Source organism: Leptinotarsa decemlineata, unplaced genomic scaffold, assembly GCF_025532065.1.
Source record: "Leptinotarsa decemlineata unplaced genomic scaffold, Ldec_3_MD MMD2_P_RNA_scaffold_14, whole genome shotgun sequence".
NCBI classification, from domain to species: domain Eukaryota; kingdom Metazoa; phylum Arthropoda; class Insecta; order Coleoptera; family Chrysomelidae; genus Leptinotarsa; species Leptinotarsa decemlineata.
This window is the reverse complement of record NW_027412528.1, coordinates 11,750,819-11,763,372: the sequence shown is the minus strand read 5'-3', so window position 1 is coordinate 11,763,372 and position 12,554 is coordinate 11,750,819. Positions and strand designations below refer to the sequence as shown.

Genomic DNA, 12,554 nt, shown 5'->3' with positions numbered 1-12,554 from the left:
AGACCAAAAATACGTTTCGAATACAAAAATACGTCTAGTTTACTTTCCTCCATAAATGATATATTTGTTTATAGTAAAATATGTACAAAACATGAATTTGAAAAAATGTTTTCATTGAATTTTCATTTTTCCGTTGAAGTAGTTCTCAATACCTACTATGTCATTTCCTGTCACCTCTACCTAAAATTGCTAATAAATCTAGTTTGGAAAATTCAAATCCCAAAGTACCGTTTATTTATAAACGGTGCTGAATCAGATTCAGGAAAGAAATGTTGAAATTATTCGATAAATGGCCGGATATCATTTTCTCTGGAGTCATTCGAAAACTAAAAGATAGGGAGGTGGTTATTTATATAGTTGAGATTGTCGGTGTGTCATCGACACACTAAACAACAGCTTCTTAAGGCGTGTTAATATTCATATAACAACACTAATAATAATGTTTATTCACTAATAAACAATGAAATAAACAGTAAGTATTCAGGATTACAAAACGAGTGAGTATTATCAAAAATATCGTGAATAAACATGAATAGGTCACTGAAGTGTGTTTAACAACTGTAGGTTGCTACACCACTTGTGTGTGACTTGATGAGTTCAAAATATTTTTCCAAATGTAAACACTATCTTTGACTGTTTTGTATTAACAGAAACAAGGACAAGAATTTATACAATATACCAGGTTACAATACGATTTACAATGAAGGTAATCATAATGAAAAAGATGGATCAATAATTTATATAAAAAACAATTATGTATTCGATTTTGATATCATCGAAATAGAGCACATGAAATTCTCAAAAACAATTATTAAATTTGGAAGAAATCTCTATTCGTGACAGCATGCTATAGATCACCATCTTCCCTCATAGGTCATTTCATTCTCATTCTTCAAGAATACATTGAAAATAATCAAACCGAAACAAAAAGTTACTATATATACATCCACGATATAAATTTTCTCATAGATGATGAAAAAAAATTGAAATATTTGAATACTCCGAATGAATATGGATATATTTCTACTATCATAGAGTCAACAAGAGTAAACTCAAGTCTCCACCATATTTTTATTAAATCAAAATTAAATATAACACATACGATTGAACCCATCATAGTGAAAACAACTCCATCACAATGAATCATCAGCAAATGTATTCCACACATAAATTATGAGAAATACAAAAAGTTAGAAGACACAAATTGGGAAAACGTATACCCGATCCAAGATCTAAATATAGCATTGAATAACTTCATCACTACAATCTTGAGCATTTTGAATAATTGCACCAATCTGAAAAAGAGATATAGAAAAAGCACCAAGGTGGCACCATGGTCAACACACCCCTTACTGAAAATGATTAACGAAAAAAATTCTTTATTCAAAACTAGTCTCAAATACCCTGACAGCATTCTATTAAAAACCGTTACAAAAGTTTGAAAAACAAAGACACTAATTTGCTAAAAACCTCCAAGCAAAACTAATATAAGAACAAAATAGAATACAAAAAGCAAGATAGCAAACAACTATTGAATATTGTGAAAGAAATCACCGGCACTAAACCTAAACCAACCACAGTTGGACCAATAAGAAATAATCAGGGAGTACTCCTCACAAACAACAGAAACATATTTCTTTATGTCTATTTATAGACCTAACGAAGACTTTCGATACTGTCGATCATCAACTACTCCTATAAACTTTAGATAATAATGGTATCAGAGGGAACTGCCAAACGCTTTTTGAAATCTATCTTCGATATAGAATGCAAGTTGTGCGAATTGCAAGTACAATAAGCAATCAAAAACAAATAGAATATTTTCAATTTAAATCTGAACGAATCATTCAGTTTGGACAGCGTTGGGAAAATAATTGGATACGCGGGCGATACTGCAATATTATATGAGGCAGACACTTGGCTTGATTTGAAAATAGATGAAGAAACAGATTTCCACTTGCTCAAAAAAGGGTTTGATCAAAAGCTCCTGACAGTGAATCTGAAAAAAACTAATTTTCTTTCTTTTAGCTGCAATCTATCCAATGATTGTCCATTTGAAACTCTTGATGTCGGCGAATAAGGAAAAACACTAAAAATAGATTCCCTGGTCAGTCGGTAGCCAAGCGGTTCGGCGTGGGTGCTTTGTTCACTCACTCGAATTGTTGGTCGGTGGTTCAAGCCCTAGTCTGAACGATCGATCTTCACTTGCTACCGTCCAACCCGTGTTAGGAATCACACGTTAAAAGGTAAGACCTCGTTAATCCTTAGCTCGCACAAGTTTCGACTTCTGAGGGTTGTCGTTCGTAGGGGTGCGACAGCTGGTTAACGGAAAAACAGATTTTAAACAGATTTTTTAATCTAATACTTTGACAACTACATAGATAGAAACTCAAGGCGGGACTGTCATATAAAATATATAATGAAAAACTGCAAACAATGCTTCCAGGGAGTACAGAAACAATCGACAGGGGATCCGTCACAGAACGAAAACAAGTAAGTGCACAGTTTGTGGCAGGTTGAATCACTCTGCTAAAGTGTGTTCATACAAAGATGGCATGTCACAGGTGTGGTGTGAAAGGCCATTTGGCACCACAGTGTCAACGATTTGAGCATACATTTTTAGTAGATGATTGTACTTCTGATGAACTCAAAAATGACTCCATGTTTTGTTAACTGGAAAAATAAGAGTATTCAGTTGATAAAAATAATGAGGATAATGATGACTTTCTGAATTTGATCATGATGATATTCTAGGAAATGTCAAGCCTGCTTTCGTCAAATTGTTGGTGGAAGATATTCCAATTAATTTTGAAATAGATTCAGGTTTTGGTCATTCAGCTATCTCGGAAATATTGTTTAAAAAACGTTTTACGAATAAAATTCTTCATGACAATGATTTATCACTGGGGGATTATATCGGCTTAAGTTTCAAACCATTAGAGTTTTTGAACTTGAACCTACTCTTTGAAAATAGTAAATTTCATATTAAACTGTACGTCATTCGAAATGGGGGACCCCCGTTGCTCGGCAGAAACGAAATGAAAATATTCAATATAGAACTATGTAAAATTAATGTTAACGACCAGGTAGATTCAGTCCAAGAAAGTTTTCCTGGCAAAAACAGTTTTTGCCAGGAAATTTCAATAAATTTAGAGTATCTTTGATTGGAATTGGCCGCGGTGGTAGTGCGCCCGACTCACGATCGGAAGACCGTGGGTTCGATTCCCGCCTCGACCAAATATTTTTCTCGAGAAAATGTATCTGGTTGAAGCTGGAATGATTCTGCAACTGTGTTAAAAATCACACGTTAAAAGGTAAGACCTCGTCAGTCCTTAGCTCGCACAAGTTTCTCAACTTCTGAGAGTTGTCATTCGTATGGGGGCGACAGCTGATGAACAAAATGGAAACCGACCTCTAGCCCAAAATTTTTCAAGGGCAGACTGGTCCCTTTCGCAATTGAACCAAAAATTGAAGCGGAATTAAATAGGTTGATACAAAATGGAGTTTCGATTCCGGTTGAGGTTTCGGAATGGGCAATACCTGTTGTTCCAATATTAAAGCAATTGGAAGCATTAGACAATGTGGCGATTTTAAGGTCACCCTTAATCCACAACTATAAAATCAACATTTTCCTCTACCTAGAATTGAATATATTTTCAGCCAAATACAGGGAATGCAAAAAATTTTCGAAAATTGACTCATCAGAAGCGTATCAATAGATTATTTTAACGCCTGAATCACAAAAGTTAGTTACCATTACAACTCATAAAGGTTCATTTTCTTATACCTGATTACCATATGGAATTACATGTGCTACTGCTATTTTTCAAAATATAATGGAACATATGTTTAATAAACCTGGCATAGTATGCTTTCTTGATGACATTTTAATCACTGGCAAAAATGACCAAGAGCATTTAGAGCGTTTATCATCTGTATTCATTATTTTACAAAATTCTGGTCTTAAAGTAAAAAAGGAAAAATGTTCATTTTTTTAAAATTCTATCAACTATATGGGATACGCTATTGATAGGGATAAACAAGGTCATTTTGTTAGTATGGAAATGGCCTAGCTCTCTATGGACTATGCTAATTTCTTCGGACCGTGCGGTTCCAGAATACTTTACCGAGATACAACCTGACTATTCCAAAGCATTTGATGAAACTCCGAAAAAATGTAAGATACAGGGTATTACGGTATCATTAAGTGACTTCAATATGTTATCAGAAATGATATGAAATGCTGATAAACAACTTTAGACTGATCTGTTCCCAGACTGATATATTGTGAGTATATTATTGACATCAATGTGTATCCTTATGTATAGGGACAGGAATGTTTCCTAAGGAAGTGATTTAAAAAAACATAAATTCCAACCGTAAATAATGTACTTTCCCAAAGAATATTCACATAATTTTTGTTATATTTGGAAGTGAAAACTTACCGTTATTCTGTAACAGCCTAGAAGATGAAGTACTAAATAAACATCCATAAGTTTGAACTCAGGATCATTCGGGATTCTCAGGGCACGACGCACACTATTCGTCAGAGATTTGATAATATTACAGTCCAATTGATCTTTCATGAACTCGTCATCAGAATTCCAACGGTCAAAAAGTCATGACAAACAACATGAGGCACTTTATTTTCCTCTTGGAAGTATAGGTAAAAGTTTCTATGACTTTGAGCAACACCTTGATGCACTGCCTACGTTTCGCATAATGTTTGAGAGGGAGATCCATAATCAAACAGAGACTCTCGACTCAAGTTTGACATTACCATGTTAATTCTGTAACAATAAAAATCGTTAAAGGAACAGCAATATATTTAGGCGGGGTTCTGCGAAATATTAATTTCAGGAAACCATCATCGATACATATAATAGAAGTGGAACTGATCGCTATTTGTCTTTAGAAGACTGTATATTTTCACATTTTTGGATACCTGGCATAATTCCAATGTGAATGCAATACATATTCACACATTCATGCATACAATTCAAAAATTTGATGGATTATATGAATGAGCTATTATTGATTCATCAGGATACTTTATTTGCAATGTTTAGAGATAAACATTCATTCACTTACCTCTCAAGTTTGAATTCAACAATTTATCGTTGAGAATATCAAATATCTCCTCAATCCGTAGTTCACGCTCATTTGTAGCATTAAAAAACTATTTAACAGTGTTCACTGTATGTTTTGGCGACAGGAGCAAAACTCAGAAACGTTGAGCTGTTTTCTCCTTCGATGTTCTTCATATTGGAAAAAATATAGTAACTATTGTAACTGGAAAAATGTTGCAACAATTCGATGATTTCCTTCAAAAAATTCTCCTTGGCGCCGGTCTCTTTACACTCTGCGGTGGCGTTCATGAATACGGAGCACAGAACATTCATCGTTTTTTTAAAGTATCTGAAGAGAGATGAAACCGTACGGGGGTGAAAAAGCTATCTGGAATTAATAAAATTGATCTTCAATCAATTGCATGAAAGCATCGAATGATAAATATTGAAACAACGAATTAAACATATATGGAAGGGGTATATTTTTTCAGGTGAGGAAAGATATTGGGAAATGAAAAGAGAAACAAAAAATAGAAGATAAAAAAACGAATTAAATATAATGAATCAAATCAATAGAACGATGATGATAACAATTGGAGATTTCAAGGTGAACAATCTGTCCTCTCAGAGGACAGATTCGATTCCAAAACTGTGGAATCCTTTCTTTTGAAACGGTCATTAACCGTTTTAGCATTAGCAGAAAATCATAAAAGCTGATGATTATTTTCAGACATATTAGCAATCTGGTCTAATGTTTGACGGCAGAAAAAAAACCTTCATTATATTTGATCTGAGTTGGTAGAAAAATATCCTAAAAACACCGTCCAGTTGATGGGTGAATATCTGGAAAAATTCAGAACTGAAGTCCACCTGAGCGATGTCCCTGATAATACTGTGTCTAACATATCTATGTTCCTCCGCGAAAAGGACGAAGCCAAATCAATCGGACCAGAGAACTGTACTTGAAGAAAAAAATATTTTTGAAGTACAGTTCATCGAAAACAATCCAGGCATTTTCGAAGGAAATGAAATCAATTTTATAGCCCAAAACATAGAATATATATTTTTTTCGAATTTCTATACTTCTTACCTAAAAAGAAATAAAGTCGTGTTGGGAGCATTTTTTGAAAAATTTTCTCTTGCAGCCATTTCCAAAAACACCAAAGGACGTTTCACAAATTTTGGTGTAATGGTGATTATGTGAGCATACTCCTCTTTTTATCTACACATATTTGCTATGATGCTATGGAATATTCTCTCATTGATTTCAGTATTTTCAGGGTATCGCCTCACCAAACTGGGTAATGATATCAAAATGTTATTGTGATTCTACTGAAACGTGAAGAATCAAATTAATCATTGAGTATGTTCATGAAACACAGTTTTCTATATTCCAACTCATTTGAAAATAGAATTCTGAAATATTTACTTTCCATATACTACCCTAATCAAATGAAGTAAAATTTGATAAAATGCAAAAAGCCAATATGTTGAATGACGTATAGAAAAAATTCATTATCATAGAATGGAATCTCATATACTTGATGTATTACTATTGAAATTTTCTAATATACATTTGTTTGAAGGAAATATTTTTTTTTTAATTTCAACATTTTCTGGAACAAAGGCAAATGCAAGCATTTCTACAAAAGATACCGTTAAACATAGTACACGAATGTATCTTTTTTTTTCCAAACCATTCCTTTATGAAGCACAATCGCAACACTGTTGTATGTCATTCAGTATAGGAAAACGCTATATAATGCGGGGTAGCAGATAATTGCTATATTCATTTATTTATGAAGCAAAATTTGAGAGGAACACATGAGGTTCGGAGTACTTCAGTAATTATCAAAACAGCAAAAGAAATAACTACCCTTATTGAAGTCGCATATTGACTTAATATCTTTAAGTGATTCGTGAATGTATTTGATTGTGTCTGAATAACCTATGTATTACCATACTTGAATAAAATGATATACAAACAAAACCTACAGCATTCATCGAATAAAAGTGTAGAATCGAAATAAGGCAAAATATTTTTTCTGGGATTTTTACGCCTTGTATATATATATATATATATATATATATATATATATATATATATATATATATATATATATATATTTTTAAAAATTGTCAATGGCTCACACGCTAATGTAAATAAAATAGATCTAGAGCGAGATTAAGAATAAAGTGATTTTTCTAATAAATAACAGCTGGAAAACTACATCAACTTAAATTTTCGGCAATTCATCACCAGATTTCAGATACTTAATAAAAATTCATGAAGTTAGTTTTATTCTAAGATTTTCACCAAACAATTAGCTGTTATTCGGATAAATCACACATTTTTTTTTAATATACTGAAATAATATATTTCAATTCCGCTTTCGATAATATGTGTAACTGTTTTTTAAATATTCAGTATTTTTTTCATCCCTTTATCTATGTTCAGCTCTTTCAGCCTATTTTCATCTTGAAATTTGCTTCATGGTTCAAAAGTGATAAAATAAACGGGTACTTACATGATAATAATCGATAGCACAATTTTCTATGATGCTTAACGAAATGTAGATTATATTCTTCTGTTTCCTTTCCAACGCCTTCTGTACGTATTTCAAGCACTTTAAACTCCAAAAGTTCGTATATGTGCCACATTATATGGCTTAGAATTGCCGTTGATAATTTGAAAAGGTTTGCATCATTATGTGTCCTTTTTATTTCTTCAAGTTCATAATAACACAACACATCAATTTTTCCTGTCATTTCTTCCTACCGTAATACTTATTTCAACTTCAAATTTAGTGAAGACACTGATCACTGTTACTCTGACTGATCCGGCCGATGAAGATCCATAGTAATTTCATGAACTACATCTCACGATTTGATCTCCACAAATTTTATTTGAGAAATATATCACGACATATTTCGCTAACACACATGTCATGATATATTTCTCAAATGAAGTTTGTGGAGATCAAATCGTGTAGTTTATGAAATAACTTTAGAAATGCTCGAACTGAAAAGTATGTGCCCTAAGTCTTAAATACATTCCGAAGTATTGAGAAGAAGAAATCTTGTGTGCTCCATTCTATTTAGACAATGTTTCAGCGTATCATGTGACATTGCCTAGAATTCGTGCGTAACAAACTCGTATTCGACCTACTGTCTTTAAAATTTTCGAATACTCAATTGAAAGATGTAAATGTAAGAAGAATATCAATTTGGGGTTATACCATTAGAACACGGCTATGAAAAAGTTGAGAATGTAAAAAAATCAATATAATACTGATTTTTTTTTGCCGTACTAAACTTTCCCTGCCTGCTCTAATGAAAAGCTATCAATGTAGCCTCTCATTAGAGCCTCCATCTCAGATAGCCTTCCATTAGAGGATAGGGTATTTTTACCTTCTACAATCTGAAACAAAAAAATTGCAATAGAGAACTTTGTAGAAAAGATCAACTTTTCAGTTCATCCAAATAAGTTATTGCGTAAATTTCCGTGTTAGGAATCACACGTTAAAAGGTAAGACCTCGTTAGTCCTTAGCTCGCACAAGTTTCTTAACTTCTGAGAGTTGTCGTTCGTATGGGGGCGGCAGCTGATTAACGGAAAAACAGATTTCAAACAGATTTTAAACAGATTTAAATAATTTTTTTTTGTCTATTCATCAGCAACTTATCGTATTCATCAATTGTGCCTATTGAAGAAAACTTAGAAATTATACAGTTACTTATTTTACGTTTCGGCGGCCAAAATCTGTCTCCCTCGTCAGAATATGAAAAAATATAAGTATTATTTTTTCATAGATCGCATTTTAAATAGATCGCACTTGGCAACCTTAAAAAAATTGGGTAGTGAAAATGACACAGGCTAATGTCAGACTAAATTTTGTACTACATCGAATGTTTCGAAATCAACAACAATCAACAAAAATGGAAAGGAGTAGTTTTTAGGAGAGATCAATTTTTGGGAAAGAAAGGTTTTGACTTTATACTTCTTCATCTTCATCCAAAAAAATAATGTGTGAATTTTTACGTGAGTGGCATCTGATAAAATTCAATAACGAATGTTCGGAATACAAACTGAATAGGGAAAGAGTGTTTTTGTATGGTTCAATGTACAAAAATTGTTGTTTCGAAAGTACTTTTACTTTCGTATGATTCAATGTTTTTATGCAAATACATTATTTTTTTCCTTTGGATGAAGCTAGGAAATTGCATCTAGAATGAAAAACTAAATGTTGTGAAAATTGTTTATTTATTATCATGAATGACCGGAGTTTGTTCCGATATAAGGTGCATACGAGTACTTTACTACTTGTTCATTTTCAGATCAGATTTGTGTGGGTTTGTTAAAAATTTCACTACCTTCTACACATTGTAATTGTTTATTTTAATATCAATATTGGCGTATTGCCATCTCGGTATAATAATAATAATAATAGCTTTATTGTGCATAAATTACACACAAAAGGTAGGGGTTAGCCAATGGCTATCTTCCACCCCTCCTGCTAAGTAATACAAATAACATTTATGAGCAATAAGGTAATTACCTAATATAATTCAATTTTTTTCAGCGGCAAAATTAAAAGAAAGAATATGATAAATCTCAGTTTGCAGAAAAGTAAAGGAAAACACTACACTACCATACATTACTTCATGCTGGTCAACAAAGTTGATTTCTAATGATGTTTCACTTCATATAAAGATGAATTCAGGAGAGGAATTATTCTGTTCAAAAATAACGGTGCCAGATAGGAAATGCATCTTTCGTATTTAGATGTAACATGGCTTGGAATGTTGAAATTATTGAACCTTGTATTGATGCTACGGATATTATAACGATGTACTATAAGCTCTAATAAATACAGGGGTATTTTGTTTTTGATGAGTTCAAAAAGAAATATTGTGATCAGATATTCCATTCTACACTTTATGTTTAATTCTCTCAATCCTATCAGAAAAGAAGTAATGTGCTCTCTATAAGGTACACAGCAAACAAAACGAATACAAGAATTTTGAATGCGTTGCAACTTTTGTCGATTATATTCCGGTAGAAAATTATAATACACTGGAGCGCAGTATTCTATATGTGGATAGATGAGGGATTTGACTAGTTTAAGTTTCATTTCGGTTGATAGTTGATATTTAAATTTTTGAAGTAATTTCAGTTTGAAGAACGCTATTTTAAATATATTTTGGACATGGTCATTGAAGTTCAAGTTTTGATCGATAATCAATCCGAGATTTTTCGATGTCTATAGATATAGAATCATGTTTTCAATAAGGATATCAATCAATAATTAAAGAAAAATAATATATATTAGTCTTCGAAATGTATAATGTACCTTGAAAGAATAAAATAAACAAATGAGGTGGTTTTGCAACTAACAAAAATATTGTCATTGAAGTATTTGCTGACAAGATTTCCCGAAAGCTTATTTGTATAATGAGGGTATTTTGTTTCAATTATTTTGATATTTCCACTTTCATATTCATTCACAATCCTTCTGCTTATAGATCATAAACCCATTTATTGAAATCCCTCGGTCAAACTTAATATTTTCTTTAGCTGTGATATTTCCAAGTATTATTCGATTTGAAAGGACGAAATTATCAAATTAAGTACCTAAGTTTACGAATTCAGTAGAACTTTACCTCTTTCCATCTTTAAAATTCCCAAACATTGTTTCAATGTACATGTAAATGTACCTGCAGAAAAATATTAACAAAGAAAGTATCTAAGTTGATCAGGTCAATAGAATAGAAATCGGATTAAAAACGGAAGTACCTGGAATTTGTTTCATTTTCAAAATTGAAAATAATTAAAGTTATAATAAATACTTGGAATCAACTTAACTTCAACATCCATCTCTGAATATGAATGTGAGATTTGGCATTTGCTAAGCATGTTTTCAGAAGTATGAAAAAACTCTATGAGGTTTTACAATTTAATTGTTCCACCAGGCATGAATAATATCGCGGAATATTGCATGAAGTACAGAAAAGAGTCCAATGTTGGTATTATAGATCAAGAAAGTAATCAGTTTTATATTCCGCTATTTATGATAATTACAATTTTTCTTTCATTGATAGTTTGAAATTTTGAAATGTAAGTTGATAAAATTCAAAATAACTCGGTAGGCAGCCGATTGGTTAGCGTGAATCGTACTTTAAACCGCTCCACTAAGAGATTTTGAAAACCTAATCTTTTCTTGAATTCTTCACCCTATTTGTTACGAATTGGTTCTTTTGTCACATATATTGCACATATATGGATTGAAAACAAAACACATATTTCAACACTTTCAGGCACTATAAGCTATATGATTCAATACTGTTCAACAAAAATAAAAATAACTCTTTTAAAACGAATTCCCGTTTACATTGTTCTGGAAAACTTGTATGTTGAAATATTCTGTGACAAGTTTTAATTTCCAAAAATATAAAAGCATATGCCGTCATGCTGACGTCATCCATACACTGTTAATTTAATCTATGCATCTTTCAATGTTCATAAAAAAAAAATATTCTATTGAAAGTTACAATGCGATCTTATAAACCCTCCAATTGGTTTACTGTGTTAGAGGCCGATATATGATGAAAATCCATAACTAACGTATTGAATACGATAATTTCACATTGTAATATTACACTCCACCATAATTTCACGGTGGAATTTTACAATCCGACAAAATTTTCCCTTGCAATTTTTCAATCAAGGGTTATATTACCTACCTTCGCTGTAAGATTTCCGTGTTCAGAATCATTTTGGAGAAAACGATATTTCAATCGGATATTGATTCTTGAACTCAATCAGACACCTTAAATATTTTATATACCATTTTGTTTATATCTTTTTTTGACAATATATTGTACGATATAATACATGAAAATAAAAAGTTGAATGAATGAATATTTCAATTCAACATATCTTCTTCAACATCTCAAAAAAATTGAACAATTAACCTGAACACCGTACCTATATATGAGAAATCTTTCTCATTCATGAAAATGTGAATATATAATTTATATATAAAGAGGCTATTCCAAGTTGAAATATCATACATTTCGAAAACGTTACGGTATGATTCCCTGCGATTAAGATTAGTCATAATTATGACATCATATTTCTATGCAATAAAAACTGAACTGGCTGCTGTAGTATGGTACAATACGATTGAAATAGATGGATATTCAAAATATATCTTTCTATAGTCTATTTCAAAAGAGTGTAGAGTAATAAAATCTCATTAAGTATTCAAAAGCGCTACAGGGTGATCCGTCAATAAATTCTGTCACTTCCCTAGTCCGCATTGCAAAATTATGTCGTTTCATAAAGAGCAGGTAGGTATCACCCTGTTTTAAGGGATTTGTCCATTGTTATCGACGGATAAATACTGAGCCAGAGGCGCGCTAGTGGGATAATTGCCAAAAGAATATGCATTCATAAAAATTATATTAAAGGAAATAAAAATTCA

The 12,554-nt window shown here is 32.0% G+C and overlaps 1 protein-coding gene and 1 long non-coding RNA gene across 7 annotated transcripts in view; one reads left to right on the top strand and one right to left on the bottom strand.

Annotated features, from left to right (window-relative positions):
- Positions 1-8,136, bottom strand: part of LOC141484313 (protein toll-like) — a 35,171-nt gene extending 27,035 nt beyond the window's left edge. For 3 of the 6 annotated variants that reach the window (XM_074179394.1, XM_074179403.1, XM_074179399.1), the window contains exons 1-3: positions 7,598-8,134; positions 5,092-5,457; positions 4,446-4,790 (exon numbers count right to left, since the gene is read on the bottom strand). The gene's annotated coding sequence lies outside the window, so the exon portion shown is untranslated. Of the gene's footprint in view, positions 1-4,445; positions 4,791-5,091; positions 5,458-7,597 lie in introns of all 6 variants that reach the window. The other 3 variants (XM_074179396.1, XM_074179405.1, XM_074179409.1) reach the window with 3 other exon arrangements.
- A 756-nt stretch (positions 8,137-8,892) lies between these two features.
- On the top strand, positions 8,893-9,956 carry LOC141484281 (uncharacterized). Its single transcript, XR_012466561.1, has 2 exons — positions 8,893-9,109; positions 9,651-9,956. It is a non-coding gene; the product is annotated as an uncharacterized lncRNA (long non-coding RNA).
- Positions 9,957-12,554: the final 2,598 nt, after the last annotated feature.